Consider the following 15,906-nt stretch of genomic DNA (forward strand, 5'->3'; position numbering starts at 1 on the left):
CCCCAACATCCAGTGCCACCACCGAAGATTCCTACGTGTAGAACCCCAAAAGCAACGGGACGAGAGTTCTGGTCACATACTCGCTCAAAATGACGTCCTGGAATTCTCCTGGAACTCCCTCCCCTCTCAGCCTCTCAAGGTTTCCTCCAGCGTGTCGGTTCCCACAGACCAGACCTTTGGTCTGACACCTGACAGTCCAGATGCCACGCATGCTGCCGCGTGGCGGCGGTGTCACGGCTCGGGACAAGAGGAGGCCCCACGGTGCGGGCTGGGGCGCCAGGCACCGCGACGGGCGCTGAGGGTGGGGGTGATCCCCCGGACCGCCGCCGCGCTCCCAGAAAGGGGACAGAACAAGAGGCAAAAAAAAAAAAAAAAAGCCTACGGCACCCGGTATTCCCAGGCGGTCTCCCATCCAAGTACCAACCAGGCCCGACCCTGCTTAGCTTCCGAGACCAGAGGAGATCGGGGGCGTTCAGGGTGGTGTGGCCCTAGACGGCGGAGGGCGCCCCTGCCCCGCTCAAGAAGCCGAGCCTCTCTGCGCTTCCCCGCCGCCTCCTCCCGCCCCAGGCCCCGCGCCGCCGGGTCGGGTCGGGTCGGGCCTGTTGAGTTCGCCAGCCGGGTCCGGCGGGCTCCCAGGGACGGGGGTGACGGGCGGGGCGGGCCGGGGTGGGGGGCTGTCTCTCTATACACACACACACACTCACACTCACTCACACTCACACAAGATGCTCCTCCACGGCTGTACTCGCCAAGGTGGAGACCTTCCAGCCCCCATCCTCTCCTGGCCTGGCCTCCTTCACCTACCCGCTGCCCACCCCCAGCCCGTCGCCGCCGCAGCCGCCACCGCCTCCGAGGCGGCCACTGACTGCGCACGCGCGGGGCGCTTGCCCTTTGACCCCAGCCAGGGGCCGCCCTCCCCCACAACCCCTTTCAGCTGCGCCCCCCGCCCTGTGCGTGGGCTGCCGCCTATTCCCCCGGGTCAGGGCTGGGGCACAGCGCATGGGGGAGGGGAGCGAGTGTAGGGGCGTCTCTCGGGATGTGTCCCATGGGTGTGGTGGGGTGGGGTGGGGTGCTTTGGGGGGCTCTGAAGAAATCAATCCCCTCCATCTCCTCCCTCTGGAAAACGCCCAAGCCCTTGGAGACCTGCGGGCACCGCTACCGTGGGGGCCGGGACCCTCCTCTGTGTCCTCCTGTGGCCCAGTCCAAGGGGCCTGGGCCTGGCCGGGGCTGCATTGGACCCCGACCACCCTGGCGTGTGGACTCCCTAAAAATCGGCGATTACATATTGGATTCCAGCTTCATGGAGGTCATTTCACTAATGAGTGCACCGGAAAGAGTTTCCTAAACCATCTGTGAGGGTGGCAACTGAAAGAGAATTTTAAAGCTGACAGAATAGGCGAGGGAAGGCATAGGAGATTTCCACACCCAGCAAGGAAGACTTTCCCGAAATGGAAGAAAGAAACGAGCAAACAGAGACACCGGTAGCCCGCCCGGATCAGAGTCTGCCCCTGAGAGAAAGTACCCTGACCAGGTTCACCCGTGGGTGGTTGGCGAGCTAGCGGCATTCAGAAGAGCGAGGCCCGCAGTCTGTGCGGAAGACACCTGCACTCGGGTGTGTGTGGCGGCACAATTCACAAGCAGCTCCAGATGTTAAACCAAGGAGAAGCCAGGGAGTTCCCAACGCCCCAGGTGTCCTCAGCCCACGACCGGCTGCTGTGGGAATGCGAAGCCCGGCTCCTTGTCTCAGAGCGGGACAACCAGGAGGTGTGATGTCCACCCCGGGGTTCCCAGGAGGATCAGGCTGAAGCTGGGACTTGGCCTCAAAGTGTCCCCTCGCATGGCCACCCCCTTCCCCTTCCTGCTCCTCTACTCCTGGTGCCCCTCCATCCAGGGGCCAGACCTTAAAGAGTCACCGCAAGAGAATCCTGGTCCCAAAGGAGCCTTCTGGGGGACCCGTGCTGAGAGAGGTTGTGGGCATGGCCCGCTGGGGCTCTGCCCGACCCAGGGCTGAGAGATGCAACCTCCCAGCTCTGGGTCCCTGCAGCAAGTGTTGGCAAGCACAGGGCCAGTCCTCCAAAGGCCCAGGTGCAGGGAGCCCAGGCCAAGCAGCCTGTGGAAGAAGCCACTTGCCGTGCCACCCCGGGAACAGGACTGCAGGCCCCGGCCCTTCCCACCTCCTCCTCCTCCTCCTCCTCCCCCCCCACCCCCCACCCCCGCCCGACATGGCTCAGGGCTCAGAGACACCTCAGACTCTTGCTACCCAAAGTGCAAAGGGCATCAGTTGCTCATCCAAACCCCCCGCCCAGCAGACCACGTTGTCCAGCCAGCCCCCGGGCCTCCCTGGGGTACCCAGCACAAAAGGGCAGACACCCACCGGACCCTCAATCTCAGTTTTCGGATGTTTTTGCCACTCTAAGGACCCGCAGGCCAGCTGGGCCTTCGGGCAGGACAGAGAGCCCGCGGAATCCGACGTGGAGAGCTGGGTGTACGTCCCCATGAGGAGGCGGTCCCCACCTCCGCGGCTCTCCCCTTGCGGGGAGCGGCAGCCGCAGGGCCTCAGGGAAGACACCAGGCTGGGCCCCCACAGCACAGCGGGGGCACGTCCCCCGCACGCAACTTAGTGACGGCTGCTCGAGACTGCTGCGGCCACCCTGCTGCCGGGTTCCTGGAGGGCTTCCTGGAAGCAGCGTCCACACCAAGCCCTTGGAAGGCCCAGGGGACGGGGGAGCCGGTCATGCAGGGGCCGAGGACGGTGACGGGCAAGGAGGAGCATGTCAGGCAGGGGCCGAGGACGGGCCGGGCCGGGTAGGAAGGAGCCGTTCAGGCAGGGGCTGAGGACGGTGACGGGCCAGATGGGGAGGAGCGAGTCAGGCAGGGGTTGAAGTGATGGCCCGGGCGGGGAGGAGGGTGTCAGGCAGGGGCAGAGGATGGTGACAGGCCGGACGGGAAGGAGCCGGTCAGGCAGGGGCCCAGGACAGTGACGGGCCTGGCCGGGGGGTGGGGGGGAGTGCGTCAGGCAGGGGCACAGGAGACGGGCTGGGTAAGGGTTAGGGTTACAGTTAGGGCACAATTCACAATCGCAAAGATGTGGAAGCGACCCGAGTGCCCATCCATCCAGGAGTGCACTAATAAAATGTGGCGCGTGGACACCACGGAGTGCTATTTGGCTATGAGGAGCAGTGGTGAGAGGGCACCTCTCGTGTTCTCCCGGCCAGAGCTGGAACCCGTTCCAGTAAGCCAAGTGTCCCAAGAACGGACACAAGAGCGCCACGTGCGCGCGCTCGCCAGCAGATTGGTAGGGACCGATGGACACCTAAGTGGACACAGAGGAATCGCCTTCATCGGGTGGGTGTCGGGCGGGCGGGGGGAGGGGATGGGCGTGCACATCCATTAGGAATGGGGTGGGTGCGCACCAACCGGGGCATGGGCGCACTTGAAGCTCTGACCCGAGGGGGGAGGCTGGGACAGGGCGATGCAGCTGACCTTAACATTGGTACCCCCACCATACGCTGGGAGAAAATGAGAAATAAATGAAATCAGAAAACGGGGAGGAGGGGGGCACGGGCAATACATGTCACCTCAATACGTGGACTCCCATGATCTGCTCGGAAAGAGAGAGAAAAGAAAATGTAATCATAGAGATAAGAGACACCTTTTCAGAAAATGAATCCGAAAAGAAAAGTAAAATGAGGCCTGTGGAGCAGGTCTGCGTGTGACTCCGGATCCCCCAACATCCAGTGCCACCACCGAAGATTCCTACGTGTAGAACCCCAAAAGCAACGGGACGAGAGTTCTGGTCACATACTCGCTCAAAATGACGTCCTGGAATTCTCCTGGAACTCCCTCCCCTCTCAGCCTCTCAAGGTTTCCTCCAGCGTGTCGGTTCCCACAGACCAGACCTTTGGTCTGACACCTGACAGTCCAGATGCCACGCATGCTGCCGCGTGGCGGCGGTGTCACGGCTCGGGACAAGAGGAGGCCCCACGGTGCGGGCTGGGGCGCCAGGCACCGCGACGGGCGCTGAGGGTGGGGGTGATCCCCCGGACCGCCGCCGCGCTCCCAGAAAGGGGACAGAACAAGAGGCAAAAAAAAAAAAAAAAAGCCTACGGCACCCGGTATTCCCAGGCGGTCTCCCATCCAAGTACCAACCAGGCCCGACCCTGCTTAGCTTCCGAGACCAGAGGAGATCGGGGGCGTTCAGGGTGGTGTGGCCCTAGACGGCGGAGGGCGCCCCTGCCCCGCTCAAGAAGCCGAGCCTCTCTGCGCTTCCCCGCCGCCTCCTCCCGCCCCAGGCCCCGCGCCGCCGGGTCGGGTCGGGTCGGGCCTGTTGAGTTCGCCAGCCAGCCGGGTCCGGCGGGCTCCCAGGGACGGGGGTGACGGGCGGGGCGGGCCGGGGTGGGGGGCTGTCTCTCTATACACACACACACACTCACACTCACTCACACTCACACAAGATGCTCCTCCACGGCTGTACTCGCCAAGGTGGAGACCTTCCAGCCCCCATCCTCTCCTGGCCTGGCCTCCTTCACCTACCCGCTGCCCACCCCCAGCCCGTCGCCGCCGCAGCCGCCACCGCCTCCGAGGCGGCCACTGACTGCGCACGCGCGGGGCGCTTGCCCTTTGACCCCAGCCAGGGGCCGCCCTCCCCCACAACCCCTTTCAGCTGCGCCCCCCCCCCGCCCTGTGCGTGGGCTGCCGCCTATTCCCCAGGGCCAGGGCTGGGGCACAGCGCATGGGGGAGGGGAGCGAGTGTAGGGGCGTCTCTCGGGATGTGTCCCATGGGTGTGGTGGGGTGGGGTGGGGTGCTTTGGGGGGCTCTGAAGAAATCAATCCCCTCCATCTCCTCCCTCTGGAAAACGCCCAAGCCCTTGGAGACCTGCGGGCACCGCTACCGTGGGGGCCGGGACCCTCCTCTGTGTCCTCCTGTGGCCCAGTCCAAGGGGCCTGGGCCTGGCCGGGGCTGCATTGGACCCCGACCACCCTGGCGTGTGGACTCCCTAAAAATCGGCGATTAGATATTGGATTCCAGCTTCATGGAGGTCATTTCACTAATGAGTGCACCGGAAAGAGTTTCCTAAACCATCTGTGAGGGTGGCAACTGAAAGAGAATTTTAAAGCTGACAGAATAGGCGAGGGAAGGCATAGGAGATTTCCACACCCAGCAAGGAAGACTTTCCCGAAATGGAAGAAAGAAACGAGCAAACAGAGACACCGGTAGCCCGCCCGGATCAGAGTCTGCCCCTGAGAGAAAGTACCCTGACCAGGTTCACCCGTGGGTGGTTGGCGAGCTAGCGGCATTCAGAAGAGCGAGGCCCGCAGTCTGTGCGGAAGACACCTGCACTCGGGTGTGTGTGGCGGCACAATTCACAAGCAGCTCCAGATGTTAAACCAAGGAGAAGCCAGGGAGTTCCCAACGCCCCAGGTGTCCTCAGCCCACGACCGGCTGCTGTGGGAATGCGAAGCCCGGCTCCTTGTCTCAGAGCGGGACAACCAGGAGGTGTGATGTACACCCCGGGGTTCCCAGGAGGATCAGGCTGAAGCTGGGACTTGGCCTCAAAGTGTCCCCTCGCATGGCCACCCCCTTCCCCTTCCTGCTCCTCTACTCCTGGTGCCCCTCCATCCAGGGGCCAGACCTTAAAGAGTCACCGCAAGAGAATCCTGGTCCCAAAGGAGCCTTCTGGGGGACCCGTGCTGAGAGAGGTTGTGGGCATGGCCTGCTGGGGCTCTGCCCGACCCAGGGCTGAGAGATGCAACCTCCCAGCTCTGGGTCCCTGCAGGAAGTGTTGGCAAGCACAGGGCCAGTCCTCCAAAGGCCCAGGTGCAGGGAGCCCAGGCCAAGCAGCCTGTGGAAGAAGCCACTTGCCGTGCCACCCCGGGAACACCACTGCAGGCCCCGGCCCTTCCCACCTCCTCCTCCTCCCCCCCCCCCGCGCCCCCGCCCGACATGGCGCAGGGCTCAGAGACACCTCAGACTCTTGCTACCCAAAGTGCAAAGGGCATCAGTTGCTCCTCCAAACCCCCCGCCCAGCAGACCACGTTGTCCAGCCAGCCCCCGGGCCTCCCTGGGGTACCCAGCACAAAAGTGCAGACACCCACCGGACCCTCAATCTCAGTTTTTGGATGTTTTTGCCACTCTAAGGACCCGCAGGCCAGCTGGGCCTTCTGGCAGGACAGAGAGCCCCGGAATCCGACGTGGAGAGCTGCGTGTGGAGAGCTGCGTGTACGTCCCCATCAGGAGGCCGTCCCCACCTCCGCCGCTCTCCCCTCGCGGGGAGCGGCAGCCGCAGGGCCTCAGGGAAGACACCAGGCTGGGCCCCCACGGCACAGCGGGGGCACGTCCCCCACACGCGACTTAGGGATGGCTGCTCGAGACTGCTGCGTCCACCCTGCTGCCGGGTTTCTGGAGGGCTTCCTGGAAGCAGCGTCCACACCAAGCCCTTGGAAGGCCCAGGCGACGGGGGAGCCGGTCATGCAGGGGCCGAGGATGGTGACGGGCAAGGAGGAGCATGTCAGGCAGGGGCCGAAGACGGTGACGGTGACGGGCCGGGTAGGAAGGAGCCGTTCAGGCAGGGGCCGAGGACGGTGACGGGCCTGGCCGGGGAGGAGTGCGTCAGGCAGGGGCACAGGAGACGGGCGGGGTAAGGGTTAGGGTTACAGTTAGGGCACAATTCACAATCGCAAAGATGTGGAAGCGACCCGAGTGCCCATCCATCCAGGAGTGCATTAATAAAATCTGGCGCGTGGACACCACGGAGTGCCATTCGGCCCTGAGGAGCAGCGGTGAGAGGGCACCTCTCGTGTTCTCCCGGCCAGAGCTGGAACCCGTTCCAGTAAGCCAAGTATCCCAAGAATGGACACACGAGCGCCACGTGAGCGCGCTCACCACCAAATCGGTACGAACGGATGGACACCTAAGTGGACACAGAGGAATCACCTTCATCGGGTGGGCGTCGGGCGGGCGGGGGGAGGGGATGGGCATACACATCCATTAGGAATGGGGTGGGTGCGCACCGACTGGGGGATGGGCGCACTTGAAGCTAATGACCGGAGGGGGGAGGCTGGGAGAGGACAACGTACCCGACCTTAACATTGGTACCCCCACAATACGCTGGAACAACATGAGAGGTAAATGAATAAGAACACAGGGGGGAGGGGGGCACGGGCAACACATGTCACCTGGATACTTGGACTCCCATCAACTGCTTGAAAAGAGAGAGAAAAGAAAATGCAATAATAGAGGTAAGAGACACGTTTTAAAAATAATGAATCCGAAGAGAAAAGTAAAAGGAGGCCTGTGGAGCAGGTCTGGGTGTGACTCCGGATCCCCCAACATCAGGTGCCACCACCAAAGATTCCTACGTGGAGCCCATAGAACCCCAAAAGCAACGGGACGAGTTCTGGTCACGTACTCCCTCAAAATGACATCCTGGCCTTCTTCTGGAACTCCCTCCCCTCTCAGACTCTCAAGGTTTCCTCCAGCGTGTCGGTTCCCACAGACCAGACCTTTGGTCTGAGACCTGACAGTCCAGATGCCACGCATGCTGTCGCGTGGCGGCGGTGTCGCGGCTTGGGACAAGAGGAGGCCCCACGGTGCGGGCTGGGGTGCCAGGCACCGCGGCGGGCGCTGAGGGTGGGGGTGACCCCCACCCCGGTCCGCCGCCGCGCTCCCAGAAAGGGGACAGAACAAGAGGCAAAAAAAAAAAAGCAGCAGCAGCCTACCGCACCCGGTATTCCCAGGCGGTCTCCATCCAAGTACTAACCAGGCCCGACCCTGCTTAGCTTCCGAGAACAGACGAGATCCGGCGGGCGCGTTCAGGGTGGTGTGGCCCTAGACGGTGGAAGGCGCCCCTGCCACGCTCAAGAAGCCGAGCCTCTCTGCGCTTCCCCGCCGCCTCCTCCCGCCCCAGGCCCCGCGCCGGGCCGGGACTGTTGAGTTCGCCGGCCGGGTCCGGCGGGCTCCGAGGGACAGGGGTGACGGGCGGGGCGGGGCGGGCCGGGGTGGGGAGCTGTCTCTCTATACACACCCACACACACTCACACTCACTCAACAAGATGCGATTCCACGGCTGGACTCGCCAAGGTGGAGACCTTCCAGCCCCCCTCCTCTCCTCGCCTGGCCTACTTCACCTACCAGCTGCCCAACCCCCAGCGCGTCCCCGCCGCCGCCACTGCTGACTGCGCACGCGCGGGGCTCTCGCCCTTTGACCCCAGCCAGGGGCCGCCCTCCCCGACAACCTCTTTCAGCTGCGCCCCCCCCAGCCCTGTGGGTGGGCTGCCCCCTATTCCCCCAGACCAGGGCCGGGGCACAGCGCAAAAGGGAGGGGAGCGAGTGTATGGGGCGTCTCTCTCTCTCTCACTCTCTCTCACTCTCTCTCTCTCTCTCTCTCTCTCTCTCTCTCTCTCTCTCTCTCTCTCTCTCGGGATGTGTCCCATGGGTGGGGTGGGGTGGCGTGGTTTGTGTGGCGCTGAAGAAATCAGTCCCCTCCATCTCCTACCACTGGAAAACGCCCAAGCCCTTGGAGAACTGCCCGCACCGCTACCGTGGGGGCCGGGACCCTCCTCTGTGTCCTCCTGTGGCCCAGTCCAAGGGGCCTGGGCCTGGCCGGGGCTGCATTGGACCCCGACCACCCTGGCGTGTGGACTCGCTAGAAATCGGCGATTAGATATTGGATTCCAGCTTCATTGAGGTCATTTCACTAATGAGTGCACCGGAAAGAGTTTCCTACTCCATCTGTGAGGGTGGTAACTGAAAGAGAATTTTAAAGCTGACAGAATAGGTGAGGAAAGGCATAGGAGATTTCCACACCCAGTAAGGAAGCCTTTCCCGAAATGGAAGAAAGAAACGAGCAAACAGAGACACCGGTAGCCCGCCCGGATCAGAGTCTGCCCCTGAGAGAAAGTACCCTGACCAGGTTCACCCGTGGGTGGGTGGCGAGCTAGCGGCATTCAGAAGAGCGAGGCCCGCAGTCTGTGCGGAAGACACCTGCACTCGGGTGTGTGTGGCGGCACAATTCACAAGCAGCTCAGATGTTAAACCAAGGAGAAGCCAGGGAGTTCCCAACGCCCCAGGTGTCCTCAGCCCACGACCGGCTGCTGTGAAAATGCGAAGCCCGGGTCCGGGTCTCAGAGCAGGACAACCAGGAGGTGTGATGTCCACCCCGGGGTTCCCAGGAGGATCAGGCTGAAGCTTGGACTTGGCCTCAAAGTGTCCCCTCACCTGGCCACCCCCTTCCCCTTCCTGCTCCTCTACTCCTGGTGCCCCTCCACCCAGGGGCCAGACCTTAAACAGTCACCCGCAAGAGAATCCTGGTCCCAAAGAAGCCTTCTGGGGGACCCGTGCTGAGAGAGGTTGTGGGCATGGCCCGCTGGGGCTCTGCCCGACCCAGGGCTGGGAGATGCAACCTCCCAGCTCTGGGTCCCTGCAGGAAGTGTCGGCAAGAACAGGGCCAGTCCTCCAAAGGCCCAGGTGCAGGGAGCCCAGGCCGAGCAGCCTGTGGAAGAAGCCACATGCCGTGCCACCCCGGGAACACGACTGTAGGTCACGGCCCCTGCCACCTCCTCCTCCTCCTCCTCTCCCCGACATGGAGCAGGGCTCAGAGACACCTCAGACGCTGCTAGCAAAGTCCAAAGGGCATCAGTTGCTCCTCCAAAGCGCACCCCCGACCCCCAGCAGGCCGCGTTGTCCAGCCAGCCCCTGGGCCTCCCTGGGGTGCCCGGCACAAAAGTGCAGACACCCACCTGACTGGCAATATCAGCTTGAGGACGTTTCTGCCACTCTAAGGACCCGCAGGCCAGCTGGGCCTCCGGGCAGGACAGAGAGCCCCGGAATCCGACGCGGAGAGCTGGGTGTACGTCCCCACCAGGAGGCGGTCCCCACCTCCACGGCTCTCCCCTCGCGGGGAGCGGCAGCCGCAGGGCCTCAGAGAAGACACCGGGCTGGGCCCCCGCGGCACAGTGGGGGCACGTGCCCCGCCCGCGACTTAGCGAGGGCTGCGCGAGACTGCTGCGGCCGCCCGGCTGCCGGGTTCCTGGAGGGCTTCCTGGAAGCAGCGTCCACACCAAGCCCTCGGAAGGCCCAGGCGACGGAGGAGACCGTCAGGCAGGGGCCGAGGTGGGGAGGAGCGAGTCAGGCAGGGGCCAAGGTGATGGGCCGGGCGGGGAGGAGCGTGTCACGCAGGGGCAGAGGACGGTGACAGGCCGGGCGGGGAGGAGCCGGTCAGGCAGGGGACGAGGACAGTGACGGGCCTGGCGGGGGAGGAGCGCCTCAGGCAGGGGCAGAGGAGACGGGCTGGGTAGGGGTCAGGGTTACAGTTAGGGCGCCATTCACAATCGCAAAGATGTGGAAGCGCCCCGAGTGCCCATCGATCCACGGGTGCATTAATAAAATGTGGCGCGTGGACACCACGGAGTGCCGTTCAGCTATGAGGAACTGCGGTGAGAGGGCACCTCTCGTGTTCTCCCGGCCAGAGCTGGAACCCGTTCCAGTAAGCCAAGTGTCCCAAGAACGGACACAAGAGCGCCACGTGCGCGCGCTCGCCAGCAGATTGGTAGGAACCGATGGACACCTAAGTGGACACAGAGGAATCGCCTTCATCGGGTGGGTGTCGGGCGGGCGTGGGCAGGGGATGGGCGTGCACATCCATTAGGAATGGGGTGGGTGCGCACCAACCGGGGCATGGGCGCACTTGAAGCTCTGACCCGAGGGGGGAGGCGGGGACAGGGCGATGCAGCTGACCTTAACATTGGTACCCCCACCATACGCTGGGAGAAAATGAGAAATAAATGAATCAGAAAACGGGGGGGAGGGGGGCACGGGCAATACATGTCACCTCAATACGTGGACTCCCATGATCTGCTCGGAAAGAGAGAGAAAAGGAAATGTAATCATAGAGATAAGACACACCTTTTCAGAAAATGAATCCGAAAAGAAAAGTAAAATGAGGCCTGTGGAGCAGGTCTGCGTGTGACTCCGGATCCCCCAACATCCAGTGCCACCACCAAAGATTCCTACGTGTAGCCCGTAGAACCCCAAAAGCAACGGGATGAGTTCTGGTCACATACTCGCTCAAAATGACGTCCTGGAATTCTCCTGGAACTCCCTCCCCTCTCAGCCTCTCAAGGTTTCCTCCAGCGTGTCGGTTCCCACAGACCAGACCTTTGGTCTGACACCTGACAGTCCAGATGCCACGCGTGCTGCCGCGTGGCGGCGGTGTCACAGCTCGGGACAAGAGGAGGCCCCACGGTGCGGGCTGGGGCGCCAGGCACCGCGACGGGCGCTGAGGGTGGGGGTGATCCCCCTGACCGCCGCCGCGCTCCCAGAAAGGGGACAGAACAAGAGGCAAAAAAAAAAAAAAAAAAAAAAAAAGCCTACGGCACCAGTATTCCCAGGCGGTCTCCCATCCAAGTACTGACCAGGCCCGACCCTGCTTAGCTTCCGAGACCAGACGAGACCGGGCGCGTTCAGGCCGGCATGGCCGGAGACGGCGGAGGGCGCCCCTGCCCCGCTCAAGAAGCCGAGCCTCTCTGCGCTTCCCCTCTCCGGGCCTGTTGCGTTCGCCGGCCGGGTCCGGCGGGCTCCGCGGGACTGGGGAGAGGGGCGGGGCGGCGTGGGGGGCTGTCCAGACACACACACACACACACACACACACACACACACGCGAGATGGGCCTCCACGGCTGGACCCGCCAAGGTGGAGACCTTCCAGCCCCCCTCCTCTCCTCGCCTCCTTCACCTACCTGCCCCCCACCCCCAGCGCGCCGCCCCTGCTGACTGAGCACACGCACGGGGCGCTCGACCTTTGCCCCCAGCCAGGGGCCGCCCTCCCCCACAAACCCTTTCAGCTGTGCCCCCCGCCCTGTGCGTGGGCTGCCGCCTATTCCCCAGGGCCAGGGCTGGGGCACAGCGCATGGGGGAGGGGAGCGAGTGTAGGGGCGTCTCTCGGGATGTGTCCCATGGGTGTGGTGGGGTGGGGTGGGGTGCTTTGGGGGGCTCTGAAGAAATCAATCCCCTCCATCTCCTCCCTCTGGAAAACCCCCAAGCCCTTGGAGAACTGCCCGCACCGCTACCGTGGGGGCCGGGACCCTCCTCTGTGTCCTCCTGTGGCCCAGTCCAAGGGGCCTGGGCCTGGCCGGGGCTGCATTGGACCCCGACCACCCTGGCGTGTGGACTCCCTAAAAATCGGCGATTAGATATTGGATTCCAGCTTCATGGAGGTCATTTCACTAATGAGTGCACCGGAAAGAGTTTCCTAAACCATCTGTGAGGGTGGCAACTGAAAGAGAATTTTAAAGCTGACAGAATAGGCGAGGGAAGGCATAGGAGATTTCCACACCCAGCAAGGAAGACTTTCCCGAAATGGAAGAAAGAAACGAGCAAACAGAGACACCGGTAGCCCGCCCGGATCAGAGTCTGTCCCTGAGAGAAAGTACCCTGACCAGGTTCACCCGTGGGTGGTTGGCGAGCTAGCGGCATTCAGAAGAGCGAGGCCCGCAGTCTGTGCGGAAGACACCTGCACTCGGGTGTGTGTGGCGGCACAATTCACAAGCAGCTCCAGATGTTAAACCAAGGAGAAGCCAGGGAGTTCCCAACGCCCCAGGTGTCCTCAGCCCACGACCGGCTGCTGTGGGAATGCGAAGCCCGGCTCCTTGTCTCAGAGCGGGACAACCAGGAGGTGTGATGTCCACCCCGGGGTTCCCAGGAGGATCAGGCTGAAGCTGGGACTTGGCCTCAACGTGTCCCCTCGCCTGGCCACCCCCTTCCCCTTCCTGCTCCTCTACTCCTGGTGCCCCTCCATCCAGGGGCCAGACCTTAAAGAGTCACCGCAAGAGAATCCTGGTCCCAAAGGAGCCTTCTGGGGGACCCGTGCTGAGAGAGGTTGTGGGCATGGCCTGCTGGGGCTCTGCCCGACCCAGGGCTGAGAGATGCAACCTCCCAGCTCTGGGTCCCTGCAGGAAGTGTTGGCAAGCACAGGGCCAGTCCTCCAAAGGCCCAGGTGCAGGGAGCCCAGGCCAAGCAGCCTGTGGAAGAAGCCACTTGCCGTGCCACCCCGGGAACACCACTGCAGGCCCCGGCCCTTCCCACCTCCTCCTCCTCCCCCCCCCCCGCGCCCCCGCCCGACATGGCGCAGGGCTCAGAGACACCTCAGACTCTTGCTACCCAAAGTGCAAAGGGCATCAGTTGCTCCTCCAAACCCCCCGCCCAGCAGACCACGTTGTCCAGCCAGCCCCCGGGCCTCCCTGGGGTACCCAGCACAAAAGTGCAGACACCCACCGGACCCTCAATCTCAGTTTTTGGATGTTTTTGCCACTCTAAGGACCCGCAGGCCAGCTGGGCCTTCTGGCAGGACAGAGAGCCCCGGAATCCGACGTGGAGAGCTGCGTGTGGAGAGCTGCGTGTACGTCCCCATCAGGAGGCCGTCCCCACCTCCGCCGCTCTCCCCTCGCGGGGAGCGGCAGCCGCAGGGCCTCAGGGAAGACACCAGGCTGGGCCCCCACGGCACAGCGGGGGCACGTCCCCCACACGCGACTTAGGGATGGCTGCTCGAGACTGCTGCGTCCACCCTGCTGCCGGGTTTCTGGAGGGCTTCCTGGAAGCAGCGTCCACACCAAGCCCTTGGAAGGCCCAGGCGACGGGGGAGCCGGTCATGCAGGGGCCGAGGATGGTGACGGGCAAGGAGGAGCATGTCAGGCAGGGGCCGAAGACGGTGACGGTGACGGGCCGGGTAGGAAGGAGCCGTTCAGGCAGGGGCCGAGGACGGTGACGGGCCTGGCCGGGGAGGAGTGCGTCAGGCAGGGGCACAGGAGACGGGCGGGGTAAGGGTTAGGGTTACAGTTAGGGCACAATTCACAATCGCAAAGATGTGGAAGCGACCCGAGTGCCCATCCATCCAGGAGTGCATTAATAAAATCTGGCGCGTGGACACCACGGAGTGCCATTCGGCCCTGAGGAGCAGCGGTGAGAGGGCACCTCTCGTGTTCTCCCGGCCAGAGCTGGAACCCGTTCCAGTAAGCCAAGTATCCCAAGAATGGACACACGAGCGCCACGTGAGCGCGCTCACCACCAAATCGGTACGAACGGATGGACACCTAAGTGGACACAGAGGAATCACCTTCATCGGGTGGGCGTCGGGCGGGCGGGGGGAGGGGATGGGCATACACATCCATTAGGAATGGGGTGGGTGCGCACCGACTGGGGGATGGGCGCACTTGAAGCTAATGACCGGAGGGGGGAGGCTGGGAGAGGACAACGTACCCGACCTTAACATTGGTACCCCCACAATACGCTGGAACAACATGAGAGGTAAATGAATAAGAACACAGGGGGGAGGGGGGCACGGGCAACACATGTCACCTGGATACTTGGACTCCCATCAACTGCTTGAAAAGAGAGAGAAAAGAAAATGCAATAATAGAGGTAAGAGACACGTTTTAAAAATAATGAATCCGAAGAGAAAAGTAAAAGGAGGCCTGTGGAGCAGGTCTGGGTGTGACTCCGGATCCCCCAATATCAGGTGCCACCACCAAAGATTCCTACGTGGAGCCCATAGAACCCCAAAAGCAACGGGACGAGTTCTGGTCACGTACTCCCTCAAAATGACATCCTGGCCTTCTTCTGGAACTCCCTCCCCTCTCAGACTCTCAAGGTTTCCTCCAGCGTGTCGGTTCCCACAGACCAGACCTTTGGTCTGAGACCTGACAGTCCAGATGCCACGCATGCTGTCGCGTGGCGGCGGTGTCGCGGCTTGGGACAAGAGGAGGCCCCACGGTGCGGGCTGGGGTGCCAGGCACCGCGGCGGGCGCTGAGGGTGGGGGTGACCCCCACCCCGGTCCGCCGCCGCGCTCCCAGAAAGGGGACAGAACAAGAGGCAAAAAAAAAAAAGCAGCAGCAGCCTACCGCACCCGGTATTCCCAGGCGGTCTCCATCCAAGTACTAACCAGGCCCGACCCTGCTTAGCTTCCGAGAACAGACGAGATCCGGCGGGCGCGTTCAGGGTGGTGTGGCCCTAGACGGTGGAAGGCGCCCCTGCCACGCTCAAGAAGCCGAGCCTCTCTGCGCTTCCCCGCCGCCTCCTCCCGCCCCAGGCCCCGCGCCGGGCCGGGACCGTTGAGTTCGCCGGCCGGGTCCGGCGGGCTCCGAGGGACAGGGGTGACGGGCGGGGCGGGGCGGGCCGGGGTGGGGAGCTGTCTCTCTATACACACCCACACACACTCACACTCACTCAACAAGATGCGATTCCACGGCTGGACTCGCCAAGGTGGAGACCTTCCAGCCCCCCTCCTCTCCTCGCCTGGCCTACTTCACCTACCAGCTGCCCAACCCCCAGCGCGTCCCCGCCGCCGCCACTGCTGACTGCGCACGCGCGGGGCTCTCGCCCTTTGACCCCAGCCAGGGGCCGCCCTCCCCGACAACCTCTTTCAGCTGCGCCCCCCCCAGCCCTGTGGGTGGGCTGCCCCCTATTCCCCCAGACCAGGGCCGGGGCACAGCGCAAAAGGGAGGGGAGCGAGTGTATGGGGCGTCTCTCTCTCTCTCACTCTCTCTCACTCTCTCTCTCTCTCTCTCTCTCTCTCTCTCTCTCTCTCTCTCTCTCGGGATGTGTCCCATGGGTGGGGTGGGGTGGCGTGGTTTGTGTGGCGCTGAAGAAATCAGTCCCCTCCATCTCCTACCACTGGAAAACGCCCAAGCCCTTGGAGAACTGCCCGCACCGCTACCGTGGGGGCCGGGACCCTCCTCTGTGTCCTCCTGTGGCCCAGTCCAAGGGGCCTGGGCCTGGCCGGGGCTGCATTGGACCCCGACCACCCTGGCGTGTGGACTCGCTAGAAATCGGCGATTAGATATTGGATTCCAGCTTCATTGAGGTCATTTCACTAATGAGTGCACCGGAAAGAGTTTCCTACTCCATCTGTGAGG

At 63.3% G+C, this 15,906-nt stretch overlaps 2 non-coding genes and 3 pseudogenes across 2 annotated transcripts; all 5 read right to left on the minus strand.

Annotated features, from left to right (window-relative positions):
• Positions 1-375: 375 nt before the first annotated feature.
• Positions 376-494, minus strand: LOC142863541 (5S ribosomal RNA). Its single transcript, XR_012914311.1, has one exon. It is a non-coding gene; the product is annotated as a 5S ribosomal RNA (ribosomal RNA).
• A 3,606-nt stretch (positions 495-4,100) lies between these two features.
• Positions 4,101-4,219, minus strand: LOC142863552 (5S ribosomal RNA). The gene has a single exon (XR_012914322.1). It is a non-coding gene; the product is annotated as a 5S ribosomal RNA (ribosomal RNA).
• Positions 4,220-7,712: 3,493 nt separating this feature from the next.
• Positions 7,713-7,834, minus strand: LOC142863747 (uncharacterized; annotated as a pseudogene).
• Positions 7,835-11,364: 3,530 nt separating this feature from the next.
• LOC142863690 (uncharacterized) lies at positions 11,365-11,482 on the minus strand (annotated as a pseudogene).
• Positions 11,483-14,885: 3,403 nt separating this feature from the next.
• LOC142863748 (uncharacterized) lies at positions 14,886-15,007 on the minus strand (annotated as a pseudogene).
• Between the last annotated feature and the right edge of the window lie 899 nt (positions 15,008-15,906).

This window comes from Microcebus murinus, chromosome 22 (genome assembly GCF_040939455.1).
Source record: "Microcebus murinus isolate Inina chromosome 22, M.murinus_Inina_mat1.0, whole genome shotgun sequence".
Classification (NCBI taxonomy): domain Eukaryota; kingdom Metazoa; phylum Chordata; class Mammalia; order Primates; family Cheirogaleidae; genus Microcebus; species Microcebus murinus.